The sequence below is a fragment of the Callorhinus ursinus genome, unplaced genomic scaffold (genome assembly GCF_003265705.2).
Source record: "Callorhinus ursinus isolate GAN/ISIS: 27379988/994484 unplaced genomic scaffold, GSC_fseal_2.0 scaffold42, whole genome shotgun sequence".
Classification (NCBI taxonomy): Eukaryota; Metazoa; Chordata; class Mammalia; order Carnivora; family Otariidae; genus Callorhinus; species Callorhinus ursinus.
The window spans coordinates 6,605,244-6,629,892 of NW_027397104.1; the positions used below are offsets into that span (position 1 = coordinate 6,605,244).

Genomic DNA, 24,649 nt, shown 5'->3' on the forward strand with positions numbered 1-24,649 from the left:
TATTTGTGGGATACACAATCTCAGTGTGCACACTTTGAATAGAGTTAACACACAATATTACATCTGTGTCAGGTGTACAACATAGTGATTAGACAACTCTAGACATTATGCTGTGTTCATCACAAGCGTAGATACCATCTGTCACCATACAACTCTATCATGATACCATTGACTATATTCCCCATGCTGTACCTTTTTTTAATGGGCACACTTTTGACTACAGCTATAGAAGCATTCCTTTACAGAAAATTGTGACCCACTTTGCTCTGGATGAGGGCAGAAAATGGTTCATATTTCATTCTTTGTAAAGTTACCTGCTGTGTACTTTCGTTATTTTTTGCTACACTTATTTGTATCTAAATGTTTTAGGCAACCTGAGAACAAATATACAAGAAAAGATTCTGTAAAATCAAATTTCCTAATATCCTTTATTTCATATACATCAATCACTAGTAAAACAAAACATGTGTTTAACTTATTTTAGGGTTTTTCGTTTTTGTGCTGTACATGCATGACTGTAAAAATAGTTTACAGAGAAATAACTTAAGATGATGGATAGGTTTGTTTAGTTTTTCATGAAACTTTCAATACCAGTTCAAACATAATTGTTGAGAACATGTAGATTAAGATGATGTAAGTGGAATAAAAGTTTTATGACTGGACTCTAAAAAAAGAAAAGATGGCCCACTGTCATCCCTTTATTCACCTTTACTTTACATCATAGCCAGTGTAATAAGATGAATAATTAGAGATATGGTGATAAGAGAGGAGGATAACACTCTGTTTCTTTACAGATGATGTTATTGTTACACAGAAAACTCAAAATAATCACAATTATTAGAAGGCAGGAAAGTTTTGTCAAGATAACTAGATGATGGTTAGTATGTACAAGCCAATTGCATTTCCATACACCTTCAACAAATAAGTGGGATGTGTAATTAAGGTTTTTTACAATAGTATTAAAAATACCTAATAACTTAGAGATAATTTAAGTAAAGCCAGGCAGCCTTTTTACTGGGAAAAATATACAGCTTTATTAAGAAATATCAAAGAAGAGCCCACAAAAATTAGGAGTTACAACATATTCACTATAGAATGAAAATTTGTTTGTAAAATTCAATGCAACTTCAATAAAAATCTGTTTGTTTGTTTTTCAGAGAACTTGATAATATTTATTCCAACACTTAGTTTGGAAAAGTAATGTGCCTAGCATTGCCTGAGCACTCATATTCCCCCAGGGAGACATACTACTTTGTTAGGAAAAAATGATCTGGCTAATAGGGCCAGATCCTAGTGAGTGTAAAGCCTTATGAATAAGTTCAAGGATCGCAGAGATGGATGCACCAAAGGGTGAAGAGCCTGAAACACCAGAGTCCCCCCCGCCACGCACACAAAATTTCAGTTCCACGCTTTACCCTCACCACCCAGGAGAAACAACCTTAGGAGGAATTACTTTTTAGGTTGTAATTCACCAGCCACTGGGATTTAGTTGGAGGGAAATAGGAAAGGGACTTTCTGATGCTAATTAATCTCTACCTATTTTTCTCAGCTCTTTGTTTACTCCAAAAGACCTCTAAACCAGCAAATGCCCGTCACCAGGTGAGGGAGTAGGCGTTGATTGTCTCAAGACAACTAATGGGAGAAGTACCAGCAGAATTCTAAGAACCCTTTCCTTATTTTATCTTGTCCATGCTTCCTTCCCTCCCCAGGGTTTGAAAGACAAATGGGCTACAGGTGATGGTCATTTAAGAGATTCCTAATGCAGGAGGAATAAACATTTTCACTATGTCTCTAATGGCAAATGATATAGAGTGCAATACACAAAATTATGGGGACTTTCTGGAGTAGGAACAATTCCCAATAAATTGTCTGCAACTCTTCTATTTCCCCTCAATCAAGGCTTATCAGAATACAAGAAAAAGTAAAGATATTTAAGAGATAATTTTGACTCCGCTGTATTCCTAAAAAGTAAATCACACACAAACTCAAGTACTTTAATTATTTTTAGTGTGATCGGCTCATAATTTACACACAAAAATTCAGACATGAGAAAAATTTGTTTATTTTCACTACCTGGTTTCATCTTCATTCTGGAGCTCCCATTCTCATTTGGTAGTGAAAAAGAAAACTTAAATTTCCATTCGAGGTCACTTAACTTCTTCCAGTTTGAAACACATCACAGAAATGTATTTAAACATGTTTTCACTCTAATCCACCCACAATAAGAAATACTATTTTTTCTTATTGTGATATAGTACAACAGAAGTGTGAATATGTATGTGGGTGTGTATATAAATAGATGTAGATACAGATATAATATAGATATAGATGGATATAGATGTATTCAGAAATAGAGAGATTTAGCTATTGATAATAAAATTGAACCTAGATTTCACCAAACAACACTTATCACTATGCGGGACATACTTGCATTGTTCTATTTTATACTATTTTAACTACAAACTGATTTCAAGATACACTAATACATTATGACCAGCAGTTTAAAAGACAGTGATATAAAAACCCTAATCTATAGCAATTTATTTTAATGTAAATTAACTCTGGATTTCTGTAATTTATTTTAATGTAAATTAACTCTGGATTTCTATCTCCCTTTTTCTCATCTTTTTTTCTCCTGGAATAAATTCAAACTTTTAAGACGTAAGGACAGGTGAGTACTGAGCCTCATTACAATGTTACCAGGCTATACCTGAGAAGCAAGGTATTACCCCCAAACTTATCAGGTTATTTCTACCCTTCTTCCCCCAAATTTAACCCCAAGGAAGAATGAAAGATCAATTGGCTCAGACTAGGCTCTCTCTCTCATTCTCTTCTCCGAGCACAAAGATAGCATTCTATTTCCCCTTTTTATCCAGTAGAAAAGTCTAATACTTTATCCTATCTTGGTAGTATTTGGTCTTCCCAATGCTGAGGCACCAAGTCCTAGGTTCAAAGACCAGTCATCATGGCAGAGAAAAAATATTGATAAGGGAAAAATAATATTTCAAAAAAGTTTACCCCACTACCAAGGGAGTACATGTCTTGTGATACATTTCATAACAGCTTATGATATGCTCTACGCAGAAAACTTGTTGTTGAAAATCTCTAATATCAAACACCTTCATTTTCTTATGAGTTAATTAGGAGCCTCAGAGTGAGTGATTTTTCCCAAGATTGCTTCATTGAATCCGTATTGTCTACCCTCTCCTCTACTGAATTCCAACTTCCTAAGAGGTGTGTCCAGATATGTCTCTAGGCCAGTTAGAGACAAAATAATAAGACAGATTAAAAAAAATGTAAATACAGTCTTCCTACTCCATAAGCTCCCTGTCTCTTCTGCTTTTCCCTCTCTATCAGTGACCTGTGCCCTCAACCTCTGACAACACTTCCCATCAGATTGCCTTCAAAGCTTCACACTAGGGTTAATTTGGTCTTGTGATAGCTCTTCCTCAAACTAGAACACTTTTGTCAACACCCTGTATCCTAAAAATTCACATTAAATATCCAGGCCTGGCTCAAAATTGAAGGCAGTGCAAAAGTATTTACTGACGCAGAGATTTTTGCATTTGTTTTCTAATTGTACTCACTTTTCTAACATGATACATTAGCACCACGGATTCAGCATAGTCAATTCCAATAAAATAGGAAGTTTCATTATATATTTAATTATATTAATTAAATTGATACTACCCCAATTAAAATAATATTATTCTTGAAATATGAGAAAGTTCACTTAGAAAACAAACATATCTGATTTTGAGATAATAGAAAGTACTCCAAATGCTTATAAATTGTTTTTTTAATTAATATGATATCTATAAACAAGAAATTAAGTGGATCCGATTTTATAATAATTACACTAATGAACAAAGCGTCTCTACCCTCTTAAACATCCACATGTTTAGGAAATAATTGTTTTGTGAAGGGCTGTGTGTTAATGAAAGAATTAGAGAGCACATTGAACATGGTGCCTTATAAACATACATTTTAATTTCTCCTTTTCTCACTTTGTCACGTTAATATGATAATCACCAGAAGTAGCCACATAAAAAAGCTGAGTCTAATAACCAAAGTCAAATCAAGCTAAATCAATCAAATATGTCCATAATTTTTTTGAAAACCTGATTTAGGCTGTCTCATATTTTAAAATATGAGTTAAAAACACTTGCCCGGTTCTTTTTCACCTATTACCCTTCTCTTTCCATCATTAGAAATCAGGACCAGTCACTGTAATTTTGTGATTGCTCTTCTGAAAGTTGCAGGGGATAAAAGCACTTGACCTACATTTTCCTTTAGGCTCTTCCTTCTATAACTTGAAAGAAAAAAAATCAGAGTTCACATTGAGAACAATAATCTTTCCTGCACCACCTACACCTTTATTCTCAGGGTTCTGTAATCAACTGTGACAGCATTCGAAGACACTAATCAGTCAGACTCTGAGATTATTGATCCCAGAAAAAGAGTGCATGAATGACTTCCTTTCCATTTCTTCATATCTGTGGGTAGCTCCAAATAGAAAACTCAGTAACATCAATGACTCAAAACCTCCTACCAGTCGATGTGCTAAGTCATAATACATAAAAAAGTAAAAGGCATAATGGAATTTGTGTGATACCATTAACATTTATGTTTGGTTTTGAGAGAGGTTCTGCTTCAAAGCATGTTGTATATACCTGCTCTTTCCTATGAAGGACGAAAGAGGTTGGGGTGTAGAGAGGATTTGACTACAAACACTCCCATGTCCTCTTCTGGTCACACCTTTTAATATGTCATAGCTTGAGCTTTACAAGAACCAGTCTTTACAAAGACAACAGGAATTCATGTTTGATTGAGTACACAAAGATAATGTACTCAGATCAGTATAGGATATAAAGAATCCAGATAATGAGGTTTTGTTGTTTGCATTTAAGTGTCCTAAGGAGAAAGTCTCATTTACACCCTCTTGATGCTAAAAGCCCAGTTTAAACTCAAATATCACAATCCCATGAGCAGCTAATGATGTGTTATCCACATGTCTTATTTATCTGTGTATCCCCACCCCTAAGATAATGCCTGCTACACAGAAATGACATTAAAATATGAGCTGAACTGAGCAAAACAGAGGTTGTCTCCCATGCTATTGAATTGTGGAGAGTTAAAAAACACAAATATTTTTGTTTTACAAAATGCTATCCAATCAATGAAATTATATTTATAAAAATCAGTGTAAAAAGTTCTTAACTCCTATATCCTCCATAAGGGCAGAATGGGTTAGGATTTTTGAGATACGAATACATAGTATCTGAGACTAAAGTCTAAAATAGAAAGGTAGGAAACCACATGGAAATTCATAAGGTCCACCATTTTAAATCAATTTATTTTTGGTTCTTTGTCATTTTCTCTGCAAAATCTGTGTTCCATTGATAGGACTACTACCTATCTTTAAGGCAGGAACTTCATGGTGTTTTTAAAAGAAAGATTATCTGTTAAGTGTTCCCAGTGCTTGGCTTGCCAAGATGGTTGGCCTAATAAGTTTTGTGAATTACGCTTATAGTGTATTCAGCCATATAATTCTCTGCATCAACAGGGAGGAAAATAAGTGTTTTCAGAATAGCTTTTTAAAAAAGTTGCTCTCTTCCACCTAGCATAGTTTTAGCCAGCACAGTTTTGAAATAAAAGGGAGTCTTTAGAATTTCCTTTATGAAGGTCCTTTAATGTTAAGATAGTTTCTCATCTTTCTGGCTTTACATAAAGATTAAAGAATAAAGGTAATATTTCCTTAAGAATTTTTTCTACCCCTGTGGTAGACATGAAATTGCACCATTCAGATCCCCTTGCAAGGTAACATTGCCCAGATACAAGGTACAGTCAGCAGATGGCTTCCAGCTAGCAGCTCCTTCAGGGTCTGCTTCAGCTTGATGTGGAATAACATAAGCTCTACTCACTCCAAAGCTCCCCACTGGGTTAGCCAAGACTTGATGGGCACCCCCCTCACAATTCCTCCCTCTGTCTGACACACTTCTTTCCTCCTTCCTCTCACAGGTATTAATCAACAATAAACTTACACCTTGCATTGTCTTAGAATCCACCTCAGAGGAATCCAAACTTAGGCAGTACAAATCAAAACTGGTCCCAGAATGTGGGCAATAAAATAGAGTTGTAGGTTATTTACTATCCTAGTAGATGAGGACTCCTTCACTGTTGGGGGGTGAGGGTGGCGGGGAGGGCAAAAGGACACAAAGGTGGCAGTGCAGTTGCTAATACATGAAGTAGGATGGTGTACTGGTAGAAGGGGACCCACTAATGAGTTTGAGTATTGCATGATTAGCAGAAGTAGTCTCGCTCACCTTCACTCCTGATAACTCCCTGGTGGACTTCATGCTCCCTGTAACTGTAATTTGTACTCTGAAGGGTTAAACATCCTGCACTACCAAGGGAGTACACTTTCACCAACAAATACAGCAAGAGCCCCATTGATTATAAATGAGGTGTTTTGATTCTATCAATACATTTGTTTCGGGGCGCCTGGGTGGCTCAGTCATTAAGCGTCTGCCTTCGGCTCAGGTCATGGTCCTGGGGTCCTGGGATCAAGCCCCACATCGGGGTCCCTGCTCGGCGGGAAGCCTGCTTCTCCCTCTCCAACTCCCCCTGCTTGTGTTCCCTCTCTCGCTGTGTCTCTCTCTGTCAAATAAATAAGTAAAATCTTAAAAAAAAATACATTTGTTTTTATCCCAGGCTGAAAATGGGCATACATATTGAACTCTTGTTTCCAAGGACCATCACTTTCTCCTTCGGAAGAGACGCTCACAGAAACCCTGGAGGAGCTGCTCTCTGGGTGTATACGGAGAAGTGGAACTTAGCAACAGTGCGGCGTATGGCAGATACAGGGATGAACTACCCAAATTCCTTTTCTTTTCTTTCTTTTTTCCCCCAAATTCCCTTTCAAGGAAGGGCTTACTGCCCAGCTGTAGAGAGGCAGTCAATAGGCAGACTCCAGATGTTATCTCCTTCAAGCTCTGCCTCTGCTACAGAGAGCCATGTGAGGTCACACCATTTTCATGAGTAACCCTTTGGTGAGTAAGCTAGTTGAATGTATAAAGATCCAGCAGTTCTGACTCAATATAGGAAAATTCTGGCACACCGCTCAGATTTCCCCATCAGTTTGGCCAGGGCTTTATCAGGTCTGGTTCACAATTCAGCTGCTCCCTTTGTCCATTCTTTCCTCCTCTCCCTTCTTTCACAGGCAATGATAACCTAATACATACCTAGCACCCTAAACTCTGTCTCAGCTTCTGCTTACCAAGATTCAATCTTCAAAATTCCCGACCCAAACCCCCATTTCTGATTATTAATATTTTCATTCTTCCATTTCTTAACTCAGCGTTTCCCAAAATATCTTCCTCGGAAACAACGTCTTCAGCAAGATGTTAACTTTTATTCTATCATAGTAAAAATCCATGATCAAATGCTGGGGAATAAAATTAAATGTTTTCTTACTGCATGACCAGACTGTTTAACCTACAAAAGAACTTGTCACAGAAAAATATTTTCCACCATTTTATGAATCCCAAAGACATCAATCTCCTATGCATCGCCAGTAATAAAATCTCTGGAAAATAAGTAATCATGTGGTGACCTTTTCCATATATTTTTCCAGGAGCAGAAGTAAGACTTCATAAGTACCGTAAATCATCAAACTTAAAATTAAAAATACCATTTGTAACAAGTACTTTATGGCAGCTGTGATTTTTACCTTTTGGAAACTGAACGGAGAGAATCAGTGAGCATAAAGGATGCTTGAAGAATACTTAAATGTTTAGTTTTTAATAATTTTTAATCTCATCTATCTTCATTAGTATTATTAGATAATTTCTTTTAAAAGATGTGTAAAATATTCAATCAAATCTAAATTAAAGCTTTTAAAGTCACATCTTATTTGAAAATATGAGTAACAATTTTTCAGGAGGATTACCACTTTGCATACCCTCTTTAAAAATTACGGAGATGAGATAATTCATGTATATTATTTTTTCTGCTTAAGCAAAATTGATCTTTCCTTTAGCTTTTAAAGAACTTATAGGCAGAAATTTTCACTTAAAAAAACCTAGCTCTTTATATACATTTTTCTACCAAAATAGTCTTTGGTTGACTAAATGGTTAGTCTAAACCAATCACATTCCCTTTGCCACTCTACATTTAGAAAAGGATATGCAACCAAATGCAGGATGATGAGGTGTGAGAGATGTTTTCTGTGAAATTTCTGTGAAATAGTCCTTGCTGCTTAGAAGTCACAAGAAAAGATGGACACTTCCTTTCAGTGGACACTTCCAACTCCATATACAATGCCTGGAAGTTCTAGAGTTGTCTTTCTACTAACTAAGGTGAGTATAAAGTCAAGACATGGTGGGTAGAGACAAAAAGCTGAGCCACAACCTCCATACATCATAACTTGATTCCATCTTGCCTCTAGATCTCCTCTTATGTGAGATAAAACTTATTACTACTGCACTGAAGTTTTCAGTTACATGAAGTGTAAAGCATCCTTGTTTATAGGAGGTTTCTAATTCCTCTAGAAAAAAATCATAATAACCCAAAACCAGTTGATTTCCATTATAAAAACTGATATATTCCATTATAAAGGATAGAATTACTGAACTGTGAGATAAGCATACTACGTAAATTAATGATTAAAAGTACAGCTTTCATAAGAAGTAACTAACTTGAAAAAGTGAACTTTTGTTGTTCTTCCCCTTACAAAAAACAGAGATGATATATGATAGATAGATGAGAATGAAGAGAACAAATTTAGGACATTTATCATTTTAAGAAGTCCTTGGTGAAATCCTAAAGTGTGCTATTGTATATATATATATATATATATATATATATATATATATATATATATATATATATATTTAGGAGTTAAGGTATGAGTGGCCCAGGTTCTGAGCTACTGTCTTGACAAATTATGGATGATTGGAACCTGGTGATTGTTCCTTGAAGATGATGACAAAATAGGGATTTCAAAGTGGTCAGCTGCACCACCCCTACTTGACTCTAGCTTTCTAACACAATTCTGCATCCCATTTATGAACTTCAGCTCTTTATTCCAATTCAAGAATATTTTCAAGAAAGGAAAAAGCATGATAAAAGACAGAGAAAAAAAGGTATATATAAAATTTACTTCTCCAAATGGAAGAATGTGGCTTAACATTGCCCTAGAACACATTTAACCTAGCCTCTTTATAGTGTATCTGAACAAATGTGTGGACGCTGAAATCTTCAATTAGTAGATGGCTGTGTCTTCTTTGAATAGTGAAATGTCAGACTGACTGGTGAGAGTTCTCAAGAGACTATATGGGTAACCAGAGGCATTATAGTAGAGATAGTTCAAGGTAATGCATTAATATAGAAGTAATCCAAAATTTACTGAGGAGAAAATAGCCTTGATTTATCCCCACTAAAAATACAGGAAATAGATTCTACTGTTTATGATTTGGCAATGCTCCCTGAAGATTAGACAGACTGCAGAACCACAGTAATCACCGAGTCTGACATGAATCTAAAAGCCTACAGCCTGAGTTAAAAAAAAACAAAAACAAAAACACACACCTACTGGAATCACTTCACTTCAGCAGTCCTACAACTGCAAATAGCTTTGTAAAGGAGCCAATGAGACCTTCAAAATAAGCATCTCCAAAATCTTCATGATATCCACAGATGCCTTGGAGATAATTCTACACATCCAGCAGCTGTGGTAAGACAAGAATGTTCTCTATGAGTCTGTATGCTTCAAACACATTCAGAGGTGGGCCTGTGGCATCTCTAGGATATCAGAACATACTGTGTTACCATTAATAAAGAAGACTTTGTAGCTAAATCAACAGATCCATTCCATCAGCAATTCTTTGAAGGACTCTTGATCTAAACCCATGGTCTCCCATGAGTTCTTCTAGTTGCATCCCACCTGGAGGGATATGCGTGTGTGTGTGTGTGTGTGTGTGTTCATGTATAAGTAATTTTTGAATTAGTATATAGTGTGTTCAGCTAATTACTATTGTTAGAAATAGTGGTACTGAATCGAGTTTCTTGATTTTTATGGTTTTTGTCCCTTCATACTTTGGCCTTTGAAAAAAAGCCTAGAATGGTAGCCATATTCAGAGTCAGGAAAGATCCAGCAGAAAGTGTGCAGAGCCATGATGGAGAAATTCTCCAAGCTTTCATCAGCCAATACTTATTGGCCACCCATGTGCAGGCCTACATTGTGCAGAAGTACAGGAGGGCATACTATCATATTTCTTACCCAGGGTACTCCATCTAAAATGGGAGTCCCTTGAAAGTAAATAGCCTCTACTTTGTATCCCTTGTCCCTAGCATACAGAGGTATTTTACATATGTATAAATTAATGAGGGGTTTCCTTTGCTCTCTATGGGTTATAGGTCATTGAGGAAATATAGTTTCCATAAGGTTATTATATGTACAGTATATGTTCAGCCACCCAGTTACTAATAAGTATCCTTATTGTTCTACTGCATTGATGTAATTTCATATTCTTTCCTCACTCTTCATTTCTGGGAATGGTGACAGGCACACAGAACAAGTATGTTGCAAAATTTCAAAGGCAGACTGGTTTAGACACAGAAATAGTTGACCTAGGCCCTGAAGGAAAGGTGGGATCTTGACAGAGGATGTAGGGGCAGAAGTCATTAGGTCTCTGTGAAGGTGTCAGCTGATGTGGTAGTGGAGAATTCTGGAAAATTCATGGAGAACCAGCTACAGACTTCAGCAGAAATTATTAGATCTGAAGAAACATCGAGGTGAAGATTTCCTTCACTGGACATTTCTGCACTGCGTCATTCATTTTTGTGAGCAACCTAATAAAATATATATTTATATTCCAGTTTAAAAGAGTACAGGGAACAAAAACATATATTCTATTTTTCCCCAAATTAGAATTCCCTTACACTTAAAATATCATATTAAATTCAGATAATTAAATCTCTAAAGTGACTGACACTTTTATGAGAGTATTTTTCTTCAAATTAAGTAAAATCTTATCTACTAACAACTGTCAGCCACTGTTTCTTGTTCTGTCATCTGAAGGTACACTGAGAAAACCTTGGCAATTTTCTACATGACAACTCTTCAACTTTTTGAAAATATTTATCACATTTATCCTTGATCTACTTTTAAGGCTGAACATACACAATTACTTCACTATCCTATTTGCTTTCTTTGGACAAATTTTATTTTCATGGGATTTTTCTGACGCTATAAGCAGAATTAAAGATAACATGGAGAATTTTTCTGGTTGATAATTATATTTCTAATAATTAAAGAGATTTTTATCTCTCAAAATCAGGACAGTATATTTTTAATCTTATTTTAATGTGGCATTGCAGGTTATATACTTATGTGGATACATATTTAAATCTGACAGCAAAATAGTTTTAATAATTTAAATAAATTGATGTATGGTAGATTTCTAATACAATATTTAGTCAAGGATTCTTGGGAATTTTTAATTTTAAAGAATAATAAAACCTCTAGTCATTTCACATCACAACTTTTGGTGTCTTTTTTTGTTACTACATGGGGAATCCAGCAAAGTGCTTCTTAAGAACTTGAAAATGTTATGGTCTACAATACATATTTAGTTAGAACAAAACTATGCAAATTCACTTAATACATATCTGTAGTACTAAACTGAAACATGATTAAATATATTTGCAAACAATGTGACAATCATAAGAAGATTAGGCTATGCAATGCAGGTCTGACTGTGAAAGCGAGAGGCCAAATTAACAGGAAAATCTTTTTAATGGTCGTGTAGTTCTACGAAAGTTTTGTCCGGCAAATGAAGAATCTGTCAGAGGAGTTCTTCATCTCATGGGACCTGCCCTACTACCCTTCACACTGATTCAATGACTCCTCAGAGTGAGGAGGGTTGCTTTAAACAAGGTGATGGAATCACTGTTGCAGCTAGGATCATCAGTCAATTACAACTCCCTAAATAGGAGATCTGAAAGGTACATTTTCATGGCCACCATGCCAAATCATGTGGACTTTGAGTATATATGGGATGTTTGCTTTACAATTTAAATAAACATATTGGCATTCTTAAGTTAATACAAAGGAAGAGAATGAGTTAGCCATCTATTCTTTGGTAATCCGATTTTTCTTACATGTATTAATGTTAATTAATTTAACAGATTTTATACGTGTCATATGAACTTGTTAAAATGTGTACTTTTAAAAGTTCCATCCTAGTTGTACTTTGACAAAATATAATATCTGGGTATGAAAAGCTAAGAAATAGATTATAGATAATCATTTATCAGAATTTACCAGGATTTACCAGATGGCTCCAGATCTTTGCTGTGATATTGACCAATTGTGAGAACTGCTTGCTTTTCTTGTTAGAATATTTATACTCCAGAGACTGACCATAGGATCAATGTATTAACTTTAGAAAAAGCCAAAAATCTCACTGAGCCTGTCCTTCTAGTTGTAAGGGAGACACCCAGAGAATTTTGCTTATTTAACTGGTCATACGGTGGGTTGAGGTTAGAAGTGTCACTAAAACTCATAACTCCTATTTCCTGGTCTAATACTCTTTCTGGTACAGACTTTATGGTAATTCTTTTATCATTTTAGTTATCTTTCTCAAGTTTATGAGTTTTGAGTACTGTTACCTCATCATTCTTATACTTTTTATTCTTCACTGATGCATTCATTTAACAAGATTTCCAATAAGCAGTTACCTCTGACAGGCCTTCACTGCCTATGGCAGCCACTAGCCACACATGGCTTTTACTTTCTCTAAATGTGGCTAATTCAAATTAAGATGTACCCTGAGTATAAAATGGTAAGCATGAAGGCTCAGCACCAAAAAAATGTTAAATATCTTACCAAAAATTTTATATTAATTACTCAAATGATAATATTTTGGATATATCAGATTAAACAAAATGGATTATTAAAATTAAGTTTACCTGCATCTTTTTGATGTTTAAAGTGACTACTAGAAAATTTAAAAATAAATATGTGACTCACACTTTATTTTTATTAAACAGAGCTATTATGGAAAATTGCCATGGGTCGTCTATTCATCAATTCAATGAATATTCAGTGAAGTCCCACAAGTTTTTAGGTACTGTGCATTCACAAAATGTCTTCTTTTGTCTAAAGATGGGGTTTTGTTGTCATGTTAGGTGAGGTGTTTTAAGATATTTTAGAATGGGAAAATTATTCTCTTTATCATTAGTTTTCCTTAATTTAAATAAGGTTGGAACCTGGCGGCGTGTTATCATCCCTCTTGGAGCTAACGTTATCTGAGGAATAAGATGAGGTTTACACAATACCGCTGAGCTTTTTTCTTGAGCAAAGTATGGATTGGCCAGGTTTACAAAAGCCTGAACTTTAATTTGTGGACTAAAAACAGCTTCCCTGCTTCTCTGATACCAAGTCAAGCTATGAGTGCTTTTTGGTTTATCATCTTGTTTGTGTCTGCTATGTCACTTGTTTAATTCTCTCCTTCTTTCCTTCCTTTTCAGTTGAGGTTTCCCCCCTCAAGGAGCATCACTTTCAGGAAGAGGAAACAGGGCTGAACTAAGGACAACTAAGTTGCCCAAATGGATGAAATAATAGAAAACTCGTACTCTACTATCCTTTTTATCATCTGAATTCTTCTGTAATTTTTTTATGATGGAGTATATGAAATCATAGGCATATAGTTATCCTTAGGAGGGCATTAGACTTTAAAACTTAAGAACAGTAAATCCAAGGAATTACCTGATGTAGAAATTCATAATAAACTATGAATTGTTGAAATTAAGTGCCTTGCAAAGGGAGAAAATGCTGAGAAAAAGAAATGAATAATGTAATGCAATTCTCTCCATAAAATTAGAGAATAGCCTATTTACACTTTGAAACTGAATTAAAGAAACTGCCACTTCAAGAGAAAAGACCCCTGTGTAGCAACTCTTCTCATCCTTTTTGAATGTATGACAAGGAGCTTACAAAAAGCCAGCAGATGACGTGACAAAATACTCCACTTATTTGTTTGAAATAGAAATGGTGTTGGAAGAAGAAACCGGAAATTTTGTGCTCATAAATATGATAAGTTAGAAGACAAAATAAACAAAAAAATGAATATTAAAGAAGTGGGATAGAGTGCTTTACTTGGCTACTTAGTAAATTAATAGTTGTAGGGCTCACCTATGACACTGAAGAGGCAATCTTACTTTTGAAACAATGGGTTAAGGCAGTTTAACTCTGTTATGAGAGCTTTATAACTCAAGCAGCTCACTGTGACAGAGGAAACCAAAAGTCGTAAGTCTCTTAAGATAAATTCCAGGGCTCTTCTAGTTATTATGTACCTTAAGGGGTTAGAAATATTTCTCTGTGATAGTTCTACATTTTCAAAAAAAGGGGGAAAAATGGAAAAGGATGCAGGTAGTTTTGTGATCAGAGTAATATAAATCATACAAAGTTTTTTGATTTTCCCTTTCTCCTTTGGAAAGTTATTCACAGTGTTATTTTACTTGTGGGCTAGTTGGCCTTATGCTAGAAGATAGTCCTGCAAAAGTCAAAACAGATAGTTCGTTCACTGCACATGCTATTGAGGGTATGTTCTTAAGTCTATGAAAATTAATACAGTCTCATCTTACCAACACTGTGAAGAATGAAACATTGGAATGAGTCACCATCATCAGAGATGCTGCCGCCTAGTGCATGGAGTCTGAACTGAGGAAGGTCCCATTTCTTCAACAAATGGTGATAGAAAAACTGGATACTGATATGCAAAAACAAACAAACAAACAAAATCTATGCACAGACCTTATACTCTTCCCAAAATTAACTTGAAATGGGTCATGGATCTAAATGTAACGTAAGTGCAGAGGTGCCTGGGTAGCTCAGTTGGTTCAGTGTCCAGCTCTTAATTTCTATTCAGGTCATGATCTCAGGGTCCTGGGGTTGAGAGCCCCACCTTGGGCTCCATGCTCGGCAGGGAGTCTGCTTCTCCCTCTCCCTCTCTTTGCCCCTTCCCCACTCGTGCTCACTCTCTCTCTCTCAAATAAATAAACAAATCTTAAAAATACGTATATAAAATGTAAAACTATAAAACTCCTAGAATGTAATAATGGGGAGCAGAATATACCACCCCCATTTGGCATATTGATTATTTTAATTTAAAGTTACCTGAGAAACAGCTGGTACAAGAGGAACACTCTGACCCTTCTTGGTACTCCTGAAAGCAGTAAATAAATCTGTCATGTGAAAGCTACAGCCTGTACCAGGAGGGTAAAGGGCATTCTTATCACTAGAGATGGGGAATTCAAGGTCAGGAAGGCTGTATAAACAAACCTTGCTACTTCTTCATTGATTTGCCACCCCAAACCCAAATCCCTTTTTTTTGTCAATTCTTCATAAATTTATTGTTTCTTTGTTTAAAAAGTATAAAAGCCTCCTGCTTTGGTCACTTGTTTGAGCCTCGTATTTTGGGGCTTCTATACATATAAAATTAAATTTTTCTCTTGTTAATCTGTCTTACATCAACTTAATAATAATTAGACCAGCCAAAGCACACAAAAGGGAAGAAAGGAAAAATTTTCCTCTTCTACAGTAACATAGGAAAAAACTAGGTAATTTTGTACATAGGTGCATTTTTAGATACAATATCAAAGACATGCTCCATGAGAGAAATAATTGATAAATAGGCCTTCGTTAAAATTAAAAACCCCTGCTCTATAAAAGATAATATTGAGAGAATTTGAAGACAAGTCATAGACTAGGAGAAATTATTGCAAAACTCATATCTGAAGAAGAACTGTTACCCAAAATATACAAATAAATCTTAAAATTCAACAATAAGGAAACAAAAAACCTAATTAAAAAATGAGACAAAGGCTTTAATAGACGCCTATACATAGTGAACATATATAAGAAAAGATGCTCCACGACATATGATATCAGGGGAATGCTAATTCAAGCAACAAGATACCACTACACAGTTTTTAGAAGGGCCAAAATCTGGAATACTGATGACAACAACAACAAATGCGGGTAAGGATGTGGAGAAACACAAACTCTCATTCATTGCTGGTGGGAATGCAAAATGGTGCAGCCACTTTGGAAGACCGCCTGACAGTTTCTTGCAAAACGGAACATACTCTTACCATACAATCCAGCAATCATATTTCTTGAATTGGAGTTGAAAACTTAATGCCCACACAACACCTACACAAGGATGTTCACAGCACCTTTATTCATTATTGCAAAACTTGGAAGCAACCAAGTTGTCCTTCGGTAGATAAATGGGTAAATAAACTGTGGTACCTCAGACAATAGAACATTACTTAGCATTATGAAGAAATGAGCTATGCAGCCATGAAAAGAACCTTAAATACATATCACTAAGAAGCCAATTTGAAAAAGCTACATACTATGTGATTCTAATCTAAAAAAGTATGGAGATAATAAAATTAACTTTATTTTTAAATTAATAATTTTTATTTATTTTATTTAATATTGAATATTTGCTAAATAAATTTTATTTAATAAAAATTTATTTAAAAAAATTTTTTTACTATTTCTCTCATATCAAGGATTGATTTCTCCAAAGAATAGGATGGTCTCCCACAAGGAACTCATCAAGCGCTGGTTGTAGCTTGGCAAAATTTTGGCTTTTGCTTGGAATATGTTGCCCCACTGCTAGGATTAAGCCACTGAGGTGAATGGGAGGGTTTGAAGTGGGACAAGAAGCCCAGTTATGTGCCATATCCTGTCTGACACATAATATTGAAATGATGTTTGGCTACTGTAGTTAATCTGATCAATACAATAATTTGACCACAGAATTGGTGTAATAGCTTGTATGCCCTACTTTTCCAACAACCTGAGATCTCACCAATAAGCTAAGGGAAACTTTTGGAAAATTTACTTATTTGTAAATTGGGGCTCACCTGTAATCTTAGTAGGGAGCTATACCTTGCTGGTGTTGACATTGCTGAGGTGTGGACCCTTGTGTCAAACAGAACTGGCTTCAAGTCTCAGTGCTGCCACTTTAAGATTTGTAAACTTGCCAAGTTTATATAACTTCTAAACACGAGTTGGTTCATCTGAAAATTGGTCATAAGAACAGATTAACAATCCAATGAGTCACTGTGAGGACAAAATCCACTAAGATATTCATTATGTAAGTCCCTCTATAAAAAGTAGTTTTCCATAAAGAAAAGACAGTGTCTTTTTTATTATTATTTATATTCACTAGAGCTGTATTCTGCATAAGAGAAATATTCAGTGAACATGTGTTTCTCTCAGCTACTCTTTAATCCACGTATCCACGGAGACAGCCAACAGTGGTCACACCATTGCTTTGTTTTTGAGCAATCTATTTTTTAAAAGATTTTATTTATTTATTTGTCATGGAGAGAGCACAAGCAGGTGGAGGAGCAGAGGGAGAGGGAGAGGCCGACTTCCCACTGAGCAGGGATCCCGATGTGGGGCTTGATCCCAGGACCCCATAATAATGACCCAGCTGCCCAACCAACTAAGCCACCAAGATGCCCCTAAGGAATCTTTTTCTGAGGCAATAAGTAACATGGTCTCCTTCATAGGTGTGGAAATATCTTAAATTAAATTACCTGGCAATAACAGACAGCTCACTAATGTTGAGTTTATATGGGCATAGCGTCAATATGAGATTGCAAGATGAAGAATTAAATTTCCGAGCTTATTGTCAAAAGGGGTGGTGATGCAAATATTGCATAGTCAGATTTTATAACAATACTTCCCTGATAGAAAACAGCACAAATCAGATGCTTATCGCTTGTGAAATTTTCAAAATAGCTTAAGTGAAAAGAGGGCATAAAATTAAATGCCCTGGGATTGCAGATGCCATTTTTCAAGGTGAATGTTGGTCATATTGCCTCTGTGTCGATGCTGTGACTCTAAAGGCAACATGATAATCAGAGATGGAAATGGAGGAAGGTACTTTTTATTTAAAGATTCCAACTAGGGGCGCCTGGGTGGCTCAGCCGTTAAGCATCTGCCTTTGGCTCAGGTCATGATCCCAGGGTCCTGGGAACGAGCCCTGCTTTGGGCTCCCTGCTCAGCAAGAAGCCTGCTTCTCCTTCTCCCACTCCCCCTGCTTGTGTTCCTTCTCTCACTGTGTCTCTCTCTGTCAAATAAATAAATAAATAATCTTTAAAGATTCCAACTATCTCCTGGGGCGCCTGGGTGGCTCTTTTGTTTAAGCTTCCCACTCTTGGTTTCAGCTCAGGTCATGATCTCAGGGTCTTGGGATGGAGCCTGTGCTCAGCGGGGAGTCTGCTTGAGACTCTCTCCCTCTGTTCCTTCCCCAGCTCTCATGGTCATTCTCTCTCTCTCTCTCAAATAAACAAATAAGTAAATCCTTTTTAAAACAAGAAGTTCCAACTACCTGCCACACTTCAAAAATGCAGAAGCCTGTTCATGGAATCTGCAAGCAATTTCCTTCCACTGAGTTGCCTACACATCATTTCGTAAAGCATTTCATGTGAAAACAAAATAAGAATTTTTTAATATTACTTTTTTTAACTAAAATAGCAGAGAAAAAATTTGATATGTTTTATTTTCTTCCTTTGTATTCTTAGAGATGAGATGGCCATATTTTCCTCTTGCCTTTCTAGGTAACAAGAACTATGTCCCCACCAATGGAAAGAATGTGAATTTTCGACTCCAGGGATAAATCATGATCTTAAACTTTATCTAAGGTGATCAATTTGCATGTGTTATTCTAGAAAAAATTATCTGTCCATGGATATAATGCACATGCTACCAATCCTTGTGGGGACATGAGGATGAAATGCCTAGAAGTATATCTGGGTAATATGGCAAGCTTTTATAGATACACTTTAATTGTTTAGCCTAGAGAAATTTCAGTGCTGCTTCATCTTGAAAGAAAAGATATAATAAAACCTTATAGTTTAGAGTGCTTTCTTCTCCTAAGATTTGGTGATATGCCACAAATATGACCTGGTTTTCCTTCACAGAGTCATTGAGCTTTAAGTATCAAATACTTTATTCCCAACTTACAGATGGTGAAAAACTGTAAATTTCATAAACTTTCATAAGGGCACACAGTCAGTTAAAACTGAACACAGATAAAACCAGACATTCTGACTTTTCTTCCGTGGGTCATAAATTAATATATATTTCACTATGCAGGTTTAAATACTTGGCATTATTGATCCCTTTGCTTTACTTTGTAAACCAGAGAGAGAGAGAGAGAGAGAAACCTAGTTTCATTAGAAATTAAGTACAATTATTATATACATGTTTCACCATTCTACAGTGTAAGCTTTATTTACTTAGATTTTCAATTATGAGAACTGGGTTACCTTAGTTACAAATGCCTCTCATTCTAAAGAACTTTTAATGTGGGTGTGTGTGTAGGGGTGTGGCAGAAATACGTTCAGTTGAACATAACTGTTAGAGTTTTGTTTGAATGGTAGCTGTATCAATATCTCATAATTGATAATAACCTTTGAAATATATGAAAGTCATCCTATATAAGGGAATTTCCATTAAATCAGCTTATTTATATTAATGTACCAAACAAATAATCACAAAATTGTGATTGTGTGGTAGAGAGAAAATAATAATTTTTGTAAGTTTAACACTTAAAACATCATTTATTATATGTTCTTTTGTGTGTGTGTGTGTGTGTATGTGTATATATATATATATGTATGTACTCAATCCACACTCTGTTTAAGTAGGTTTGTCTTCATGAGCTTGACCAAATTCTACAAATACCAATATTTCTGATTCTTGACTCTGGAAAGAAGGTGAGTGTAAGGAAAGTAGCACAAAGCTCTGTGACTTACAGTTGGTCTTGGAATTATTTTCCAGGGAGGGACTATGATTAGTTTCTTTAATCCAATGGACAATGGATTACATAGCCTTCAAGGCCTTTTGGGAAAATTACTGGTTCAGAGAAACTTAAGACTAAGGATTGCTAGTGAATTTCTATTAATTTATAGTTCCTTATTTCTGTAATAATGTAGAAAAATAGTCCTCATATTTTTAAGTTATAAATATCTATATTTTTAAATATTATTCTGAATGCAAAGATAAAGTTTCTGGAGCAGCAGGTTATTTACTGACAGTAAACACTCCAGTTCCTCATGCATCAATTTCCTCCTTCTAGAACAATACAATGGGATCCAGATGAGATGTCATGCTACCTGCAGTGAAGTTTGTACTATACGCAAGGAACTCCAGAAATATAAATTTGAGTGGTTATACAAGAAAGGGGCAGGGATAGATGTCCCTTCTCCCTTCCTGCATTCAATTTTCAAAGTTCAAAGACACGAGATGAAATCCAGTTACTAAACTGAGGCCATTAATGGGGCTCCCGGGTGGCACAGTCTGTTGAGCAGCCGAGTCTTGATTTTGGCTCAGGTCGTGATCTCAGGGTCTGAGATAGAGGCCAGGAGTCTGGCTCCAAGCTTAGCACAAAGTCCGCTTGAGACTCTTACTCTCTCTACCTCTGCCCCGCCTCCCCGCTCCCGCAAGCGCTCTCTCTCTCTCAAATAAATAAATAAATCTTTAAAAAAAATGATTCCCTCCCTCTCCTTCTGCCCCTCCTCCTTGCTCATGCTCTATCTTGCTCTCTCTCTAAAACAGTAAAAAATAAATACAAGTAAATAAATAGAGGACAGTAATACCAGTATTTCTTTGATTAATTCTAGGTATAACAAAACATTATGGATTCTTTCTTTCATTTTCTTTTAAATTTTTTGAATAGGAGCTTGAACTCATGACCCTGAAATCAAGACCTGAGTTGAAATCAAGAGTTGGAGGCTCAACCGACTAAGCCACCCAGGCCCCAGACTTTCTTTTCTCCCTTCCTTCCTTCCTTCATTTTTCTTTCCTTCCTCCCTTCTTACTTTTTTTTTTTTTTGCCCTTCCTTCCTTCCATCCTTCCTTCCTTTGCTCACTCTGTCTCTTTCTTTCTCTCTCTCTAATTTTGGAAGGTATCTTTTATAAAATACTTTTTTTTTTTTACAGAAGTAAATATATGTTTACTGCAACGTAAGTATTCTCAAATGAAAATTCAGTTATGTCACTGAAGATATGGATCAGCATTCTTAAACATAAAGATCCTAAGTTTCAAACCAATTTGAGGTGCTATAAAGTAGATTTAAAAATAGTATACCAAAATCACAGAAGATATTCACGGTATTATTCTTCCCTCCCATCAACACAGAATATGGAGTCATAGATGAGATACCAAGTTTTATGCATTAATATTTGTGACCTGAGGAAAATTGAATCTTCCTTGTGATTTGATTTTGATCAGAGTTTTCCTGTCTAAACATCACTTCTCCCAAGTTTATTTTATTCATCGGAAGGGCCCCACTGCTTCTTCTATGGGAATAATTCTTTAAACCAGCCAATAAACTGTTCAAAGTACACTTTCAATTCTTAGGCTCTTAAAATAGAAACCCAATTTATTTGGGGTACAGCAGTCAAACAGTGCAACATAGTCACCTCGTCACTATATTTTTCCAGGGTAGGATATTTTTAACCAACTAAACAGCATGGGACTCGGGGCTCTCTGAAGCAGAAAACAGCAAATGTGAGGGCATATGCTCTTTGCCAGACACATCCTGGATTTCTGGACTTACCAAGTCAGCAATTGTCTCTGTGAAGGCACAAAAAGCCTGACCCCATAACTCTTCTATAGTCTGCAACAGCTCTGTCAGCTGATATGGCACGTTAAATACATACTTCTAAATATAAGAAATTGAAGAAGTTCAGCAATTGGTCAATTCCCAGCATGATATGACCACCTGGAAGAGATAAGCAATGACACTTGGGAAGTGCCTTTCTTATTCTTAACAGAAATTATCTTTTGTAGACTTTTATTTAGGAGTAGTTTGATATCAAAGAAGCAGAACCACCATGAGTGATATGAAACAAGGGGGTTATTATAGGAATTAGATCTTACACAATTCATGGACGCTGCTTGCCTCTGTATATGGTGATACAAGTGAGGTGCCTGTAGGTTCTGAGGAATAGCAATCAGGAAGAGACAACGAGCATGAGGCAGCAGAAAGTAATAGCCAAGGGGCAGCCACAGGGACAAACTGAAATGACCTTCAATCTCAAGGACACAGGTAACCTGTAGAAAAGTTGGAAGCCTCACCATGGAGCTGCACAGGGACCTGGCCCAGAGGATAAAGATCCTGAAGGAGATCTGGTAGAAGCACAGCCCCATCTGAAAAAGGTAGGTCAGTACCTTGGTGACAATTCACATGTGTTGCAGAGGTAGGTTGAGGCTTCAATTCAACCTTTCAAACTCATGCAAATTTTTCTTTTGGCCAACCCTAACCTGAAACCATAAAAAGAAGGGGATTTGAGGAAAAGTTTTGGCTTAGCCAGGCTGATACACTATAAAACAACTGAAGTCTAATCTTATTAAATTCACATCCATGCAAACACCTTTTTTCTATATTTTATTCCACGTAGAGATATTAATAAAAATCTTGGTTGCCCAGCTTGACCTAATCATCTTTATACAATTAAAGATATGACTCTCCATAGTGAGAAATTAAATTCCTTATGTCATTATAGCAGATTCTGGGGGTTATTCATTTCTCTTCTAGCAAAATCACACACACCCCTTTTCTTGGTGAAACTCCTTTCCAATCAGTGCTTAATTCTAACACAAGAGCAATGGGGGAGCTGTGAATTTTATTTGCTTGAATCAAATCCATTTACTCACAGACTTTGTATTTGGTTTTCATTTTATTTCAAATTTTGGCCTTGCAGCTACAAGAGATAAGAGGTTTGTTTTTGTTTTTTTCCTTAAGGGCAGTCGTAATACTTTTCTACTCCTTTACCTGGACCTTGTTCTGGGCATCAAAAACACTGAGCTGACCATTTTCTTTCCCCAAGTGCTCCAGCACATTTAGTAGTAACCAACCAAGACCATTATTGTTCTGTTTTTTTACCTGTGGCAACAAATATTTGGTCACCCAAAGACTCCTTTTATAGGTACTTGATTAAAGGTATCTACAGGTTATAATTTAAGTAATATTTTGTCACTGTATGTCATAAATTCTTAGTGTCCCCTTTTTCAGTGACAACAGGGCCACTAATGCCTCTAAATCTAATCAGATAAAAAAAAATCCATTCCAGATAACCCAGAATGAATTCACATAACCCACCCCAAAATTTTCTTTCTCCTGGAACTACTTTGCTTAACAATTTCTGTACCAGCTAAACTTTGATCAGGGAAGCACAATCCTTAGAATAGTATGGAGTAAACCATTTATTATAGATATTAGATTTTACATAGTTGCATATACTGGTAAAGAATTCTACAGAATGTTTTTCTTTCTGTGCCTGACTATTGCCCTAAAATCACTGAATGTCTGCAGGGTCAATTCTCAGAAGCAAACCTAGACAGAAAGCAGGAAAGAGAGTAAGGACAGAGTAAAACAAACTGACACTTGTTGTCTGTCTCTCACCAGCTCCAACCTCAATAACACAGGTGATCTGCAAAACTAGTCGGAGCCACAGAGCTGCATTCAAGCCTGGTCCAGGACTCAGGGAAGCTGCAGGAAGGAATCCAGGCAGGAACTGAACTGTGCTCTCCTTCCATTCTTCCCTTCTAGTCCTGCTGTTTTTCTCCAGAGAATTGCTCTCAGAGGATGATGGCATCAATAGCGAGGAGTCTAAGCTCTTAAACCACCTTATTTTCACTGAAGTTTTCTGTCTTTGTTTCAAATCCAAAATCAAATAGCCTATCTGCCTTTTCTAACATTTGCTAAGAAAACAGATTCTTGCATTGGTTGGGATGGTTATGATTTTGAGATTCTAGTATGTACATGCTGAAGTGCCAAAGGAATATAAACTAGAACATGCTTGTGGGAAAATGCTGCCTCTTGTTTCCAACATAAAAAATAATAATTTTATCTTTTTCATTAGTTATAGAGCACAGGTATTAGCTTGAAAGAAAAAGGGGCTTCTAAGATGTGTAAATACACTAGTAAAGCTTATCTTCACAGGATTTTAAGTAATTTGATGGTCTATAAGGGTCCTAAAAGTAAAGATGTTAAAACTTCTACACACAAAATTCATCCCAAAGGGTCTGGGCACCAAGGGGTCTAGCTGAATGCTAGACTTATCATTGAATGGAATTGTAGATGTGATATAAGATATAATAAATTACTATGACTGAAATCATATTTGAAGCATCTACCTATTAAAGGGGGAAAAATAAAGCAAGAAATTAGCCAACAAATTCAAACCCATAGAATTAATTAATAAATCAAACAATTCAAGTATTAACTTAGCACTGAAATTATTAATATATGGTATTGTGTGAGAATTTACAGAAGTCCTGGACATAGTTCCTGCCTTCAAGCTGGCTCCAATCCACATAGGAAGTAATAAGCTGAATGTAGCAATAAAATACACTTTATATTGGTCTCCTTTCTTGAAGATCCCATGTTGTCTGCTAGCTGGATGATTCCCTTGTCTGCTTTGGAGCTGATGTAATTTTCACTGAAGAGAAGACATCTCTTTTATGCTACGTCAGAGCAGAGTCTTAGTTTCATTTGCTCTTTGAAATAAAGAAGTGAGGAATCAACTTTGTGAAAACACCAT

The 24,649-nt window shown here is 36.0% G+C and overlaps 1 long non-coding RNA gene across 3 annotated transcripts in view; it reads right to left on the reverse strand.

Moving 5' to 3' along the window:
• LOC112809615 (uncharacterized) overlaps positions 1 to 24,649 on the reverse strand; it is a 115,048-nt gene that overhangs the window by 75,400 nt on the left and 14,999 nt on the right. The window contains exons 1-3 of one of the 3 annotated variants that reach the window (XR_012374947.1): positions 16,948 to 17,110; positions 15,185 to 15,233; positions 14,653 to 14,777 (exon numbers count right to left, since the gene is read on the reverse strand). The exons of 1 other annotated variant lie outside the window; for it this stretch is intronic. This is a non-coding gene — a long non-coding RNA (uncharacterized lncRNA). Of the gene's footprint in view, positions 1 to 14,652; positions 14,778 to 15,184; positions 15,234 to 16,947; positions 17,111 to 24,649 lie in introns of those variants that run through there. One more of the 3 variants, XR_012374946.1, reaches the window with a different exon arrangement.